The 16,644-nt window shown below is 45.4% G+C and overlaps 1 protein-coding gene across 1 annotated transcript in view; it reads left to right on the forward strand.

The window, feature by feature from the left end:
• LOC138730872 (mucin-17-like) overlaps nt 1–16,644 on the forward strand; it is a 96,216-nt gene that overhangs the window by 22,467 nt on the left and 57,105 nt on the right. The window lies entirely within an intron of this gene.

Raw genomic sequence — 16,644 nt, forward strand, 5'->3', positions numbered from 1 at the left:
CTTGCTTAATTTTCTGGAGAACATATCATAGAATCATAGAATAACCAGGTTGGAAGAGACCCACCTGGTCATCGAGTCCAACCATATGCTCTATATGGACTCAATTCTTTCGTCACAGTGAGTCGCCCTTCTGTGCAGCTTGTGTCAATCCTTCCATGGCTTGCTAAGCGCTCCCAAAACTCACCTGGGATGCAGCTTTCTTTGATCCCCTTACCTGGAAAGGTGTTGCAATGTAAAAAAACAATCCACAGCTCTGCAGGGAGAGGGTGGACGTTATTACCTGGGAGTCATCAGCAAGTGTTGGGTTTTTATCCTTTATAGATGGAGAAATAGGAGCGTCTGCTTGTGTGCGCAGGGCACTTCAGGTCCCAGTAAAGAAGCCAAAGCAATAATGCGAACGTGTAATTTGCTTTCTATGGCTAGAGAATGGTGGGCTCCAGAAAAACAGGTTTACCAGGTCTGAACAGAGAGCTCTTCTAGCTCCAGGAGCCGCTCTTGGGCTGAAAAGGGATGTGACTGTGCTGGAGCTGATTGTTTTCTCTAACTGAATGCCAGTAGCTGTTCTTGCTTGCTCTCCTGGTGTTTCCAGAGTTGCCTGTAGTGCTTTAGTCATGCAGAACTCTTGTACTGGCCCTTATTTCAAGTAAACAAGGGCGAGTGGTACATGAAATACGAAAGGGAGCTTCTATTCAGCCCTGGCCAAGAACTGCTCCAGTATAGGGAGGTTCTGTCCGGTGGTTTCCTCGAGGTGTGCTGTGATTTTCTGCTATTAAATATCTCTTAGCTGCTTCTCCTGCCTTTATTTTCCTTCTGACATGGGACCAGTTGAACGTATCATGAGGACATTATTACACGTTGGGGCTTTCCTGAACCACAGAGGCAGCAAGCTGCCCCTTTACCCTCCCCTCCTATCTCAGGGCATAGAAATCTTTGACTTCCAGGCTTGCTGGGATGGGGGTCCAGCACCCTTCCCTGCCTGCTAGGAATGCAATCAGTATCTGTGCAACGTGGCCTTGCTTCTATATCTTGAAGAAAACCTTTCATATTTCTTGTAGGCCAAAAGGTTTTCTTCTGGCTGTGTACAGAAGACTAATTTATTACATTATGAAGGGTTGTAGCTGATGCCGTTTTCGATTGAACCGTGTTCTGTGGGAAAATGGGTGGTGGAAAAATGTTGAAGTGATTTATTCAGTGCTGCCTGATATCATCCACATCTTGAAAAGGTTAGAAAGCCCAACCTCTGCTGATTTCACTTTCATATTAACTTAAAATATTATTGTATAATACAGTTGAACTCTGTTTTACTTGGTGCTTTGACACCAAGGCAAAACCCTGAGATACTATTTAAAAGTGAGCTATATTAATATGATTCATTTTTAGCATTTGCCATGGGCGAAGCAAGGCGCCGTGCGGGTTATGAATTGAAATGCTGGTGAGGTTCTGTTTTGCAGGGAGCTTAAAAATGTACCTTTTTTTTGCATTGGAAGCAAGCTTGAGGTACTCGAGGATGGAAATAGTCTCTGCCTGCCTGCTTGGGCTGTCTGCCTTCCAGAGTCAGCTTATGATGCTCATTTTCAAAGGGATGGAGACGGAAAGGGGACATAGAGAGAGGGATTAGAGGCTGCTAGAACTGAGACAAAGAACTGTAGCTTGTACCCATCATACAACACGGAGTAAACTTCCCATCACCTGGGCTGATATCCCCTTAGTTTTCTTCTTTTCCCCAGTTTTATCTCCCCAAGGGACACCTTGTGTGAAGATTGCATGAGTGTAAACTGGATCATTTCAGACAGGTCCCATCTTACTTCTTGCTCGTGGGTGATGTTTGCTTTTGTAAGGATGGAGCCCACAGAGAGCAGCTGCAGGATCGCCCTGTTAGATGATGGGGGAGCATCACTTGCTCGATACACTCCTCATCCTTTTTTAGCCATTATAGTATTTCCCTGCCAACGAGTTAAAGCCATCTGTTCAGCTCTGAAATCCAGAGCTGTTTCCTACTGTTGGCTGCTAGACGTTCCCTGTCTTCCGTGCAGGTCATGGGCACAGGCAGTGTTTGAAAGAGGCTGTTCTGCTGCTACTGCTTTTTCCTACTCATCGCTTGAAGAGAGGAAGGATAATGATATCTTTTGCAATAATGACACCTTTTGCATTAAGGCTGTGCCCAAGGAATTGAGAGAAAGCAGCAAATTGAAGTCTAAATGCAAAGGTCCTAAGTGACTCTCAGAATGCCACCTGCCTCCAATGGACCTTTCACACAGAGGTGCCTGCGTGGGTTTATCCATTTCTTTATAATAGGGGAAAGCCTGCAATTTCACGTGTTGAATCTCATCAAAACCGTTGAGCTCTGTGAAATGATACTGTACTTGTCCTATCTGCTCCCTGCACTTCTCAGTACCTCGATACGAGCTTGATTTCAACATGCTTTTATTGCTTAAACCACGCAGGTAGCAGGATTGTGGTGCATATCTTCTGTTTATGATGGCTTTGTGTCGCAGGAGAATGAAAAATATAAACCTTTGCGCACATCTCGCTGATGTTATGGTTACCTTCTGGGATTCTGTGGCACACCAAAAGCAAATTGGGCTGAATATTAGGAAAAAATTTTTCACAGAAAGGGTGATTGGGCACTGGCAGAGGCTGCCCAGGGAGGGGGTTGAGTCCCCTTCCCTGGAGGGGTTTAAGGGACGGGTGGACGAGGTGCTGAGGGACATGGGTTAGTGATTGATGGGAATGGTTGGACTCAATGATCCGGTGGGTCTCTTCCAACCTGGTGATTCTGTGATTCTATGAAATTGCGTTGCATGGCATTAACAGTGACAAAACTGGGAATGGATTTCTGGATAATAAACATGTTTTAGGGGAGAACTCCCTCTCGGTAACCCCTGCAAAGGAAATAGTTCAAATTTGCTCCCATGATGAGCAACACCCTCACGCTTGGACGTTCCCATGGGATGGGGCACCTGCATCTTCTCTGGGCAACCTGGGCCTCCTCACCCTCCCAGGAAAACAGAACCAGTGCTCCTCGTGCCTAGCATTAAACAGAGGGGCGTTGGAAGCAAAGCGGAAGCTTTGCCTCTAATTAAAATGTCATCCTTCTCCTAGTCAAACAGCCTGGAAATCTCGTGCTGAGACCTGAGCTGTTGAGCTGTTGTTAAGCTGTCAAAGGCACAACTTTAAAGAAGTATGAGGCGTAGACAGATAGCTCTCCCTTGGTGCGACATTTTACTCCAGTATCGCTTTGAAGATGTTTTTCTTGGCAGCGATGCTTGAAATTCTGCGAGATGATGGATGTGACTGGCAGCAGGGATGCGAGTCTCCCTCTTCTGTGATAGTAATGTCTTTAAAAAGGGAAAAAAATACTCAACAGCCAAATAACAACTCAAACACTCAGAGGGAACTGAAGCCTGACCAGGAAGGGGGGTGTGATTTGGGCTTTTGTTTTGTTCAGGTTTGGTTTTTGGCTTTTTTAGGAGGATGTTTTATGGGTTTTTTTTGTGGTTTGGGTTATCTGGTGGTGTTTTTTTCCCCCTCAAGATGCATGCTCTCCAGGGCTCAGATTTGTGATGGGAGCCTCTGCTGTTCATTTCACTCCCTTTAATCTGCAGGTGGGGGCGAGGGGAAGCGAGGTGTGAAGGGCTGACTCCTGCTCGCTGCGCGCTGAATGTGTTTCCCAGCTTGGCTGAGCCAATCACAATTGTTGCTTTTGCTGAGTTGTAGAGACATCGGAATTAAAAGCCGTATGGTTTGCATCCCCGTGCTTTATCCATATGTGTGCACTTCTTTGCTGATCTCTGCATATTCCTGTGATGTCATTGGTGACAGATGAGGGGAATAACAGGAAAGCATCTGGGGAACGAGCTAATGTGATAGGGAAAGTGAAGGACTTGGGATTTTATATATTTTTGTAAGTATTGGTATGTTTTTTCACATCTTTGTCCTTGATGTTGGCTAATGTCTTGTGATCTGGAGATGTTCAAGGCCAGGCTGGATGAGGCTTGGAGCCCCCCAGTCCAGTGGGAGATGTGGAACTGGATGAGGTCCTTTCCATCCTAACCCTTTCCATGATTCTATGATCTTTTCTTGCTTTCCTTTTGTCTTAGGAAGCAAAGGGGAAAGGTTAAGGACACCAGAATCCCTCACAAATGCTGAGCAATGCCAGGCATTAGAGATTTAATTATTCAGTAAGGACGGTTTTGGGTTTTATTCTTGGTATTCTTGGTCCAGCACTGAAAATCCTGCAGCTGAAATCTAGAAAGCAAGTTGCTGGGTCTTTGGAAATCTGGACACGGCTGTGAGTGCTGAGCTCTAGCAAACCTCTGGCTTTGCTGGTTCAGGGATCCCACCAGCTGCTGGTCAGACAGAAGAGAGGCAAATGTTCTGCAGTGTCTCTTGGTTAAAATGGAACCCGGGCACTGGAGGGAGCAGGGGTTTGTTTTTCATGCCAGACAGCCTAGATCCTGCTTTGAGAACCTCTGCATGGCAACGTAAACAGCAATTATAACAATAGTTGTCCTCACGCATAATTCGTGTCACTCCGGACTCTGGTAATTCTGTGATTTGATAAATTTTATCCAATACCATCAAATACCTGTATGAAACGAGCAGGGAGCTAGGAACAGGGAATTAGCCTGGAATAAATCTTCTCTTCAAAACTGGCAGAAGAGAAGGGTCCCATTCAAGTTACGCTCTATTGGAACATCGATAACGCAGCCCATGTTGCTTGGTAACCAGCCCCCAGTAAAACAAAGAGGGCACTCGGAAGAGCCCTCCCTGGAATAATAACCTCCTGCACTGAGGGCTGGCGCGGAGAGAAAAGGCTGCTGCGAGGAAGCCGCGTTCAGCTGTGCTCCAACCTAGGCAGGGTCCTCGAGGGCCAATTTCACAACAAAGAGTAGGATGTTCCTCTGCATCCGTTTGTGCCGTACGGATTGGAAGCTTTGGTCCAGAGCTGATTGCGTTTACCTGGTTTGCAGGGAGAGAATCGGCTCTCGAGGTGCTCTGCAAAACAGGAGGAAAGAGCTGGCTCAAGGCGTGCGTCGCTCGGACCTTCTCTGTAGAGCTCTGGCTCTTAGCTTGAGCTGTATCGATTCAGCTGGGGGAAGTCAATGTCTCTGCTGCTTAATATCATTTGAAATATTTACACCGAAAAGAGAAATCCAATTGCCACATAACTCAGCAGCTCGTTGCTGTCACCGCGCTGACAGAAGAAACAAAACTTGGCTCATATGTCATAGAATGTTCTCCAGGAGAGCTTAATTAAATTTATAATGAAAATAACAGGGGATTAAGAAGACGCAAGGGAAATACATTCCTCTTGCAGAGCATTACAGAGGTGATAGAAGCAATTTGCAGAGAAAATTACCTGTTTGCTGCTCAGTTTCTATAGAAATTAAATGAGTCTTTACAAACTCTGGAAAACCGCATTCCAGCCTCCGCTTTGTGACTGTGCAACTTGCAGCTTCTTTCTAAAATTAATCACAGGTCTCCATCCTCCCCTTTTTCCCTTGTTCAAATACATTTTACTCTTTTGGCCCTGCCGACAAATATACTGATGATTATATCATGTTCTTAACCAGGAGCTGCCGATGCTGACAGCTGAGGCGGCGCGTGGCACTGGTGCCTTTTGAAGGGAGCAGTAATAGGACATAAATCCTCTAAATGGCTTGATTTTGAGTGCACTGTTCAGACTCTTCAAGAGACTGAAGCCGTTGACCCTGAGGCCTTGAGAAAATCACGTCTTTGAGGTGTCCATGGTTGCTTGGGTGAACAGAGCAGCGTTCCTGCCTTTGCCACTGACCTTGTTTGGGAAGGCAAGGCTAAGTGCTGCTCCAGCAGGAGATGTTTCTTCTCTCATTAGTGTTAGTGATGCCTCTCTGAGTCTTGAGAGGACTGGCAGGGCTGCCTGTGTACTTGTGCTGCAGGGATGGCTCTGAGCGTTGCCTACAGCTCCCCAAATTGGGGTGAAAAGCAGCTGCTTTGGGGTGAAAAAAGCTGCTGGGGGCCCTTCCTTGATGGGTTTTGGGGTGTTTGTACAGCAGTGGATTCTCAGCACTCTGCTTACAGGTAGAAATAAGGTAAAATTTCACATTAATCTTGCTGCATGTCTAGTTTTCTGCAGTGTTATTTCTTCTGTTGCATCCAAAGTAGTGCCCTGGCTCTCTTTGGACCTGTGCTCTTGGATCAGAAGAGCACTTGTAAGGTATCTTTGCGTGGATCTTCTTAGGACACAAGGCTAGTAAAAGTTGCTGTGATGTAAAAAACACCCCACCAGCATGGTACGGGGGTTTGTTCCACATTTCTTCCCTTGGCACTGGGTTGAAGGCACCACTGCTCTAGCTCTCATGAGCATTTTCTGAAGCTGCTCCGTGCTCCGTTAATTCACTGTCTTGCTCCTTGGACACACCGAGCCAGCCGCCTGCGTTCCACTGCTTCTGCCCCAGAGATCTGTGGGGAAACAGCCACGTTCTCAATAAACCCCACACAAATTAATTCAATAGCGAGTAAATATCTCTATGGTCCCAAGGAGCTGTTACTGCATGTCTCATCCTTACTGGAAGGGTGAAAGCTGGGACTGCTATTGATCTCTTAAGTGCTGCCTGCTTGCTTAGTTCCGCGTCTGGCTATAAACTATTCTTCACTTTGAGAAATTTACAGCCTAACGAACAGAAAGTGAGCACGTGGGGATTTGTTATGTGTAGAGCAGAGTAATAAAAACTTCTGATGAAAACATTGTTTGCAGGAGAGATGGTTTGTCATGGTGCAAAGGCTTTGTGGATGCTTCAGTAAGAAATTTAAGTCTTCCGCGGGGAGCTCTGTACAGTAAAATGTTTTGAAGTGAAAGCTTTTCAGTTTGCATTCGTGTTTTGCTTAAACCAAACATCAAATATTTTTGGTGTGAGTCCTGTGGGACAGCAGGGTTGGCCAGAAGGCTTATTTTGGGGGAAAAAAAGAGTGGTGTGACATTTATGAAGAGGGGTCACCGCAACAGGCTTCTCTTGCTGATTTGGCATCCTTGAAATATTTTAATTTCTCCCTCCCAAGAAGCTGTAGAAAGTATCTGGATTGAGGAGGGTTAGGTTCAGCGTATGACTAGCGCAAACACAGAGACAAGTCTCTTGATCCTCCCAGGAACAGGGTTGGAGGAAAGGATTGGAAAATCATTGCTGTTATCTCATCCCCTCCCCAAAACTGGGGAAAGAGTAGAAGAAAAGGCTTTGAGGAGACCTTAGAGCAGCCTTCCAGTACTTGAATGGGGCTACAGGAAAGCTGGGACAGACTTTTTAGCAAGATGTGTTGTGACGGGACAAGGCGTGATGCTTTTCAACTGAGGGAGGGGAGATTTAGACTGGATATAAGGAAGAAATTGTTTACACTGAGCGTGGCACAGGTTGTCCAGGCAAATAGTGGAGGCCCTATCCATGGAAATGCTTAAGGTCGGGTCGTATGGGGCTCTGAGCAGCCTGATGGAGTCAAAGCTGCCCCTGCTCCTGCAGGGGGGTTGGACTGAGTGGCCTGCAAAGGTCCCTCCCAACCCAACCCATTGTATGATTCTATGAAAAAAAAAAAATTGCATAAGAGATTTTTCTCCAGACTAAGGACTAGCATCGCTCACAAGTGCATGATTGATGGTTCTCCAGCCGTTCTGCAATTTAGCCCTCCCAACTCACTGGTCCAAGTGGCTCTTCAAGAAATAGCTTTAAAAGAAAATGATAATCCTGAACACAGAGAAGCGCAGCCACTGTTGGGTGAAAAGATCCTGATAGATCTGATTGCTGCAGACATCTGCTCGTCTTCTCCTGGCCCTTGGAATGTCTCTTGCTGTTTTTCTTATTGATGCTTGAGAGCGATTAGCCTCTGTGCTAGCCAGATGTCTCAAGTCCTGTTGTTCTTCTCACCCTGAGGCAACTGTAGTCTAGCAGACAGCGCAGTAGGAGGAGAAGGGAAGATCAGCCCTTCCAGCTAGGAGAAGAAACTGCTCTCGTGAAGAAAGTATTTATCTTTGGCTGCCTTTTTTTATTTACAGCTGTATCAATCAGTTGCTCAGAGCCTCAATCACTGTTGGCGCTTCACAGCAGCTAGAATGAAATCACAAGGATTCTCAACATTTTAATCCAGGTCCAGCACCAGGAAACTCTTCCCAACATTTCATCATCAGTTTGTGTTTCATTTGTGAAGTCATTCACACAAAAGACAGAAGAATGTATGTTTTCAGTGTCTCTTCCCTTCAGATTGTTTGGTTTGACTGCATTGCCTGATAGAGAATGGTCTGGAGCGGGAGAGGGGAAGAAAAGTAATTCCCCCAATTAATTAACAGAATTAATCCTGTAATGATGTAGAGAGGCAGATGCTCTTTGTGTTGAACCCCATTCTGTCTGGCTAGCAGGAAGGATGCTGATGCTTCAAGTCACGAGGAGCTGCTGCTTTAACAAATTGCTCTGCTTTTGCGAGGACGTGATGAAGTAGCTTTTTTTTAAGTGAGTCTCAGATTTACTTAATGGAGTTGGTATTTATGGATATGGGTTACCAGACTGGGGGTTTGGATCCCAAACCTGCAAGTGTGCAACCATTTAATAACCTGTATTTATGCTTAACCAGTTTCCACAAGGGCGTGAAGAGCTTAACTCTGATTTTATTGCAACTCCCTTCTGCCTAAATCCACTTACAGAGGGGGATCTGAGTGAACTCTGGGAATAAACATCATTGAGCTTTTTTTGCTCTCTAGACTACAAATACCCCTTTATGATCTATTGAGTTGCATGAGTATAATTCAGTTAACAGAGGCAATTTGTGAATCACATAAGTAACATGCTGCTATAACGAACTACCATTTAGTTAATGAGCAAGTGCTTCAGTTCTGTTTGAAAAATGAAAAATCAAGAAGATAAAAGATCAGAATCCTCCAATAGCCAGAAAGCTCAGCCACCCCCCCCAAACATGACTTAACTCCCCATCCTAGAGACAAGCAGTAACTGCGCATCTGAGTTGAAAAAGAAAAAAACAAACAACAAAACAAAAGCCCTCAAATAAACCACAACCAACAAAACCTCAACCTTATTAAAAAATATCCTATTAAAGATTCCATCTCCACCTGGAGCAATTGTAGAGAGGAAGACTGGGCAAGGGTCAACAATAATGAGGTACAGTAATTATCTGCAATAAAGGACAAAATGAGTACTCGTGGTACGGTGCCATTAGCTCAGAAAGAGGGGAACATTATGGTGTTGAGAGAATTTAGCTTTGACACATTTTCAGTTTGGGGCATATCTGGACTCATTCCACGGTGCTTTTACTGCCCTTCAGCACAAGCTGATTTCTCTGGAAGGCAGAGAAGTGTTGTTCTTAGTGCCATGAAGATTTTATTGCTGCTCTTTCTACAAAGTTTTCCGTCTGCTCCAAGCAGGAAAGAAAATTCTTACGAGGAGTTGAGGGGATCCGTGTCTTTTTCTGCCATAAGGTTTTGGTGAGAGTGATCTGCCTTTATTTTGAAGAAGCGTTTGGTACCTAATGCCCAGTGTGACTTCTCCCGGGAGAGCTGAGATCTATTTGTAGAGGACGTGTTGCTCCTTTTGACTGAATGCAGTTGTTCTGTTCACGGCTCATCCCTAGGGACTGCGCTGATGCAGGGAAGTGTCACAGGACATGAACCCAACGAGATGTTTTATTTATATGCAACAAGGAGAAACAAGAACCATCACCATCAAATAAACAGATGAACACAGAGAAAAGGTGGACTCATGCGAAATCTGCTGGGGCCCTTGGAAAAAAGGGGATCTCAAGTGCGTTTTCATGTTAACAAGATGTTCAGGATGTCAAGACGCTTCACGTTGCTGAAGGCCTGGGTGAAAGAGGCATTTCACTAGCCCAGCTGGATAAATGCACAGCAAGAGGAGGAGCCCTGGTTTAGCCCCTGCATCTGAGCAGGGGATCTTTTATTAACTCAGAAATGAATGGCCAAGCATGTTAACAGGAGCTGACGTTCCCTCTCCAGCTTAGTAGGGCTCTGATTGGCCTTTTATCTTTTTTTGGTGATTAGTTCACCAAACGAAGGTTGCATGTGATCCCTTGGGATCTGCTGTGGTTGTCACTGCTCAGTGTAACACACGTTAAAGTTACCTTGAACAGCTCAGCAATACTTATTTTTGCATCTCCTCAAGTACCTTGATATCAAGTGAACTGTGATCCAGGTGTATCAGCGTGAGCAGCATGGGTTAAACAAGGATTCCTTCCTTGGGATCTGCAGCTTCACTCATTTCTTTAGCCAGCTTTGGCTTTTCTACTCAAGTTTGACCAGGGATTTTTTTGGTCCTAAATCTGACAGGGGACTGAGAAGGGAAACTGCTCCTCAATGACTGTGGTTGTGACACTCGGCTCATCTCCTCTTCACACTCCCTATGCTGAGAAATCCCCATCGTTGGGTTTCAGCAGAGATTAAAAGGTTTAAAACAGCGTCCTTTCCCTTTTTAATTAAGAAAGCAGAATTCACTAGCTTTTTCCCTTTCACTGGTGCCTCTGAATCACATTCCAGTTCCTGGTATTTCACTCTCTGTAATCTTCTTGAGCGATTCTGGTTTCATCTTTGAAGTAATCTACTGAGCTGGTTTATCAAAAGGCAATCAGACGTGTTTTGTACGAGATTCCCTGAGAAGTGCCGTGTAGACCAAATATTCCTTTGATAGGTGGGCTCAGACATAGACGTATCTCTGTGGCTGAACAGGTTACCGCGCGTTAATCGAGCCGCAGTAAATCACTCTTTGCATCGTCTTAACTCCTAGCAAGCGCAAGGTAGGCATGTTAATGTAAATGTAATGAAGGAACGTAACCTGGAGCATTTCACTCTGCGTCCGCCACCAGCTGAGAACATGCACAAACTCAATTACGGCAGCACAGTAAATTGCCAAGCCACAATAATTCAGTTGTAAATCTGCATCCCTAGGTTAATTTGGTGCGACTTTTGCATCTAGACTCCAGCCTTCATACATTACAGAAGCTGATTGCCTGTTGTTCTGCTCTTGTACTGTCATTTATAGCAAAACAGAGTGCAAAGTGGGTGTTCAGTGCCACAAAGGCATAAACACTTTTGCTGGTGTCTCTGCTTTTAGCCAAACCTACTCACTAGGTTTAGATTCTGCAGCACATTTCCAAACTCATCGGCTCCGTTTTGGGTCGAACCCTTTCGTTCTGTATCATTATCTGTGCTATTCCCTGCTGGTGAACCCTGCCCACGGCCCAGAGGGAGGGAGGACTGGTGGTTCAGCTCTTGAATATCAACTCCACGTGTCACTGACTCATCCCACGCAGTGGATCTGGATTAGACACTGGTTTTAACCCGCTCTCCAGAGCGCGATGCTGGGGTTAGGTCGGTGTCGGACCAGGCACGGGCTGACCCTGCTGCGAGCACGGTCATGATCCAGTGGGTCTCTTCCAATCTGGTGATTCTATGATTCTATTTTATTTTTTTTCTTTTTTTATTCCCCTGGCATTACATCCCAGCTCTCCTAAAGGAGCCAGTGCAGCTGCTTTGCAATCCTGCTGATTCCTCCTAGCAAACGAGATTCACACTTGATCAAAGTCCCTTTGATTCTGGACTAAAGCTGTCCCAAGGGGGTGATCTGAAAGAGATGTACAGGCGTGTTTTGTTTAGACTAGCACTGACTGGCCAGACAAGCTCTCAACTTGTAACCTGTCTCCTTCCATCACATTTTCCTCTCCTCGGTGGCTTTGTACATTTTCCAGCTTATGGTTTGACAGAGCGCTCGGAGCTCATGAGATCAGCACAGAGATTTTCTCTGTTGCTGGTTGCTCCGGCATTGCTCTCATTTGGAGACAAATTAGATTTCTTGCTAATGCTCATTTTGGGTTTTCTTGCTTTTTTTTTCCTCATGTATGAAAAGATAAAGAGCTTTATTAAATACTAACAATGATTATTATTAAATGCTTGATGCAGTTACAAAGCCTGAGGTTATGACCTGATTTTCTCCAAGGAGAGGTCTGTAGCCCTTTACACCCGGTCCATGTGCAGCTGGAAGGGGTTTATGTAGATCTCTTTCCAAGGATGCTAAATCTGCCCTGTAAGCAGAAAGAAGCAGTGCAGCGTTTTTCCCACAGAAAGAAGGATCTACGCAGTGCCCGCATCCTCTGGCTCTGCTGGGATCCCAGGTACAGGTCTGTGCAGCTCCCTGGCCTCAGCCCACCCTGAGTTTATTTTGTGAAGCTGTGAGAATCGCTGCGGTCAGGGAACTGTCATACCTTGAGGTGTTCTCCGTCCCATTTCTCTCTGTAGGGTGGGCTCTAGGTGTAAAGGTGCTGCAGCATCTGTCCCCAGCCCCAGGATGAGCTAGGATGAGAACGCCCGAGAGGGGCTGAAGTGGCTGCTCCAGAGGGGCTGAGCTGGTGAGAAGCTAAAGCCAGGAAGGTGCTTCTTCTCAGAGAGATGGAGGAGAGGGGCAGGCAGCCTGTGGTGAGGGCACAGGGCTTGCTGGAGCAGGTAGCTAAAGGGCCACAGTTTCATAGCCGTGTCTTGCTACAGACTTCTGGGTTAGGAGACGTGCAGCCCCCTGCCCTCCTGGGCTTCTAGCAATCAGAGCTGATGAATCTCTTGCATCCGAGATGGGGCAGTGGGACTGAGAGGCTGATTTACCTCGTCTGCTCTGTGCTGAGGACTCTCTCTAGTGAAGTGAGAGCAGCTGAACTGCCCAATCACTCTGCAGAGCCTATTTTAATCAGCTTTCAGTGCATCTTTGGCTTCTGCTTTGCTCTATCTTTACAAAACTTGCTGCTGATGTACGCGTTCTATTCCAGTTACGTGTTACGAACTCCCCTTGTAGTGTGTTATCATCTCTGTAGTGGCTTGTTTAAAACCAAGAGTGATGGTTTCCAATGCAGAGCAAAGCCCAAATCCTCCGTGTTGTTTGCTCGCTCCCCCTCGGTAAGTCTGGCATCAAATCCCGCAGCTGAGATTGGAGTGATGTAATCTTTACAGTCTCATCAAAGCTATGGATACGGTTGATTAGATGCAGCAGGGAAGCGATGCTAAGCTGGGTTAAATGTGCTCGCTTGTTTTCATTACCCGGCTCTCTTTCATGGACCCAGCATGGCAGCCTGGGAATTTGGAATGTTTTCCTTCATTTAAGGGGCCTGGGATTTGCTTTGCTTTTTGAGTCTCTTTAAATGTGTTTCTAGGTCTGTTAATTATTCATTATACCTTAATTATATTTAGTCCACCAGCATCACTCTTTCTTTGGTGAAGAAAGTTGTTATTTATGAGTCAAAAGCTATTTATGGAGCAGACAGTCTGGTATCATCAGAAAGATGGAAAATGGGGGAGTGATTTTAATTAAAAGAAGCTTTGATTAAAGAGTGAGTTAATTTAGCAAGTGCAACTGGTTTTCTCCTCTTTTTGCTAGATGTGTGGAAGAAAGCACCACTATTAATCTGTTGGGCCTGACCTGAAACCATAAGAACTCGCTTTTGTGCCCCAGGAGAGGGGTAGATCAGTCCTGGTTTCTCTCTCAAGGGGTGTGAGCAGTGCTGGCTGGGCTTGCTTTGTGCTCCATGGGCTCAGAAAGAATGTTTTGCTGCGAGGGAGAACCTCCCAGGAGCTGCAACTTTAACAGACTAGGGTCTAGACATGCTAGAAACAAGCTGACGTGTGTCCTGTTCTTTCATCTTGGAATTTATTCTGTTGTGTCAGGGCAGGGGGGTCGTTTGAATGTTGTGGGAAGAAAATGCTCTTGGACAGAACTATCCACAAGCACCAGTTGCGTGGCAGCCTGAGCTGGGGTTTTGCTGCTGGCTGAGGTTCCCAGGCATCTCTTGGATTAGTTCTTGCATCAACACCAAACGTCTCAGCAAGACGCTTGAGGAAACGGTGCAAGAGTAAGTGTAACACAAATGTAAATATTCATAAATGAAATAATGAAGTTCTCCAGCATGAAAGATAATGCACAAGGAAAAAAAACTGATGTGAGTGGTTACTTTGTAGGGGCATAAGCTGCTCCCTAGGGTGCGGATGCTGCCTGCGCCACCAGTCCCAGGCTGGGGCTTCACCAAAACCTTTAAGCAAGACCACATGGTAGAGGTGGGCAGCTGAAAATCTCCTGCTGATGTGAATTATTGCCTTAGGTGTGCAATTATTGCCTTAGGTGTGCTCTCAGGTGAAGTCCATACCTACTTTTTGAGGGGCACGCTAACTGCTTTATACAATAAAGCATTAAAAATATTGTACTTAGCATAGGAATTGTTTGCAGCGGTCTGACAGCTTCTATTTATTTTCTCTGTGCAGAGAGACTCCGAGATTATAGATTCCACATAACTGTTTGCTGTCACCAGCTGAACTTATACAGGTTGGTGCTTGTGTTCAGCTCACATATATTTATTTCCCTCAACTTTTACAGCTCAGGTAAATGGTGTCCCAAGGAAAGCGATGGCTTTCAGTCCCCATCTCAAACCTGTATTGCTATGGACCAGATGTGGATGAGTGGTGCCAAAAAGTAACTGCAGGCAGCTGCTGTGATGTCAGAAGTAGCAGCATGACTGCTCTTGGCTAGGCACTTATCTCTTTTTCATCCCCTTCTTCCAAATCCTCCCCAGTCTGCATCTGTCTAGAACAGAGACAGGAATTTAAGGACGTTTCCTTTGCCTGTGTCTTTCTGCACCCTTTCTTTCCCTTGCCTGATTCCCCTTGCTTCAGCCTAGACCGGAGCTAGAGTTCTTATGGGTAGATTGGGATAAGTGGGGAAGAAAAAATGCAACAAATCTGAAAAGCAAGTCAGAAAAAATTCAATATCCCATCTGCAGGCCACCTTTTCCTGTTACGTGTCGGTACAATGTGTAGCATGACAAAGGTCCCCAGAGCCTGACCCCATGCAGCTCAACCCCCTCGTTGCTTCTCCTGGGAAAAAGAAGGAAATAAGCATATAACATCAGGGTAGCTTGTGCAAGTCTCTGTTTAATTACAGTGCTGCATGAAAACATTTCTTGGTCTCACACATACTTGTGATGGGTATTATACATTCCTGACTCTTCGGGGAGTCATGTTTTCACGGGAGATTTTCACCACAGAGGTAGTGGCTTTTTTTTTTCCTTTCTCTTTTTATTTCAGCAGGGTTTAATAAGCTGGTTAGACCTCCTGTAATTAGTCTTCCTGATTGAAAAGTAAACTATAAACAGTATCATGACTGTAGTGGGTGCGAGCAGGCAAGCGCCAGATATGGTGCAGGCAGGATTCACGAGCTGCTTAATTAAAACCTGTTCGAGGGGTGCAGAGAGCCAGACGGGCTTCGGCGAGCTGTGAATCACTGGGAAGGGAAGCAGGAGCAGGAAGACTCAATAAGCAGAAGTAAAGCTTCAATTGCAATTAACGATTCACAAAATAGGGACCGCAGCGAGGGTCGTAAGTTCTTCTTCAGGAATGAAGAAATGAAATCTTCTCAATTATGTGTTTTCAAACACATATCAGTACCCTTACCAGCAGCAGCGTTTCCCCACTTGCTGTGGGGAATGAAAGCAGTACTTTTTCCAGAGTGGAAGTAATGGTGAGGACTGGATTTACCAGTCTGAGATCTGTGGGCAAGAGGCCTCAGAGTCCTGGATGATGCTGCTGTCTTCTTGGAATTCCAAAGAAATTCCTTCTCATAACCCCAAGCTCCTTGCATCCCAACTGTTGTCACTGTGCCGGGTGCTGTACAAATGGGTTGCAAAACCTGTCCTTGCTCTTGGCATTAGATTATTCTTTGTGAAGCCAGAGGTGACGATATGTTTTGGTCCCAACTGGAAACGAGTTACGGAGGCTTGGTTCATGGGTGGGAAGCACTTCAGTTTGTTGTCTTTGAGTGTCGATGTTTTATGGGAAAGGAAAGCTGCTGCAGAGGAGATGAACAGATATGGCATTGCCACCTTTCCAAGGATGCAGATGCTCCCACAAGACGCCTTTGAGTCTGGAGTGGAACAAGTGATGTAACGTTGCTGTGCTGAAGGATGAGTGCAGGTAGTTTCTCCCAATAAATACTTAGTCTCTAGGAAATGACACTTGAGTTTTTTGTGGTCCAAGTTACCAAATGTATGAAGGACATCAGCCTTTTTTCAGCAGCTCTTTTCCTCCATGAGGTTTTAGGACAGTTTTTCATCTAGCAGCTCAGGTGAGCCGAGGTATAAGGTCCTGCATCTACATTTGGAAAGAACAGTTTTGAACAAGGTACAGGGTATAATATGATGGCTTTGTCCTGGGTTAACACTGAACACAAAATAACACGATGGCACAAAGTTAAGACATCATTCACGTTCCCCTTGCTTTTAGAGCTCACATGGGATTTTAGCACAGGGTGAATATTACCTATGACAACTTCCAAATGCTTTAAAGCTTTTTTTAATGTATGTGCATATTCTTTTCTCTTCTGATTCTTCTCCCCACCTGATAATTCATGAGGCCAAAAGGCACCTTTCTGCTCTGTGATTGTGAATCTGTGAGAAAATTGAGCAGTAGAACTTACTGGTTTTCCACAAGAAACCTACTGACTTTACATTATTCTTTGACTGTTTTAAGTAATACCAGTCTGAGTTGATTTCCAAGTGAACTTGCTTGGTTAAAACTGGGAAAACAAAGAATATCTAACATGTGCCCAAGATCTCTCGAGTTAGTGTTCCCAA

The sequence above is a fragment of the Phaenicophaeus curvirostris genome, chromosome 25 (assembly GCF_032191515.1).
Source record: "Phaenicophaeus curvirostris isolate KB17595 chromosome 25, BPBGC_Pcur_1.0, whole genome shotgun sequence".
NCBI lineage: Eukaryota > Metazoa > Chordata > Aves > Cuculiformes > Cuculidae > Phaenicophaeus > Phaenicophaeus curvirostris.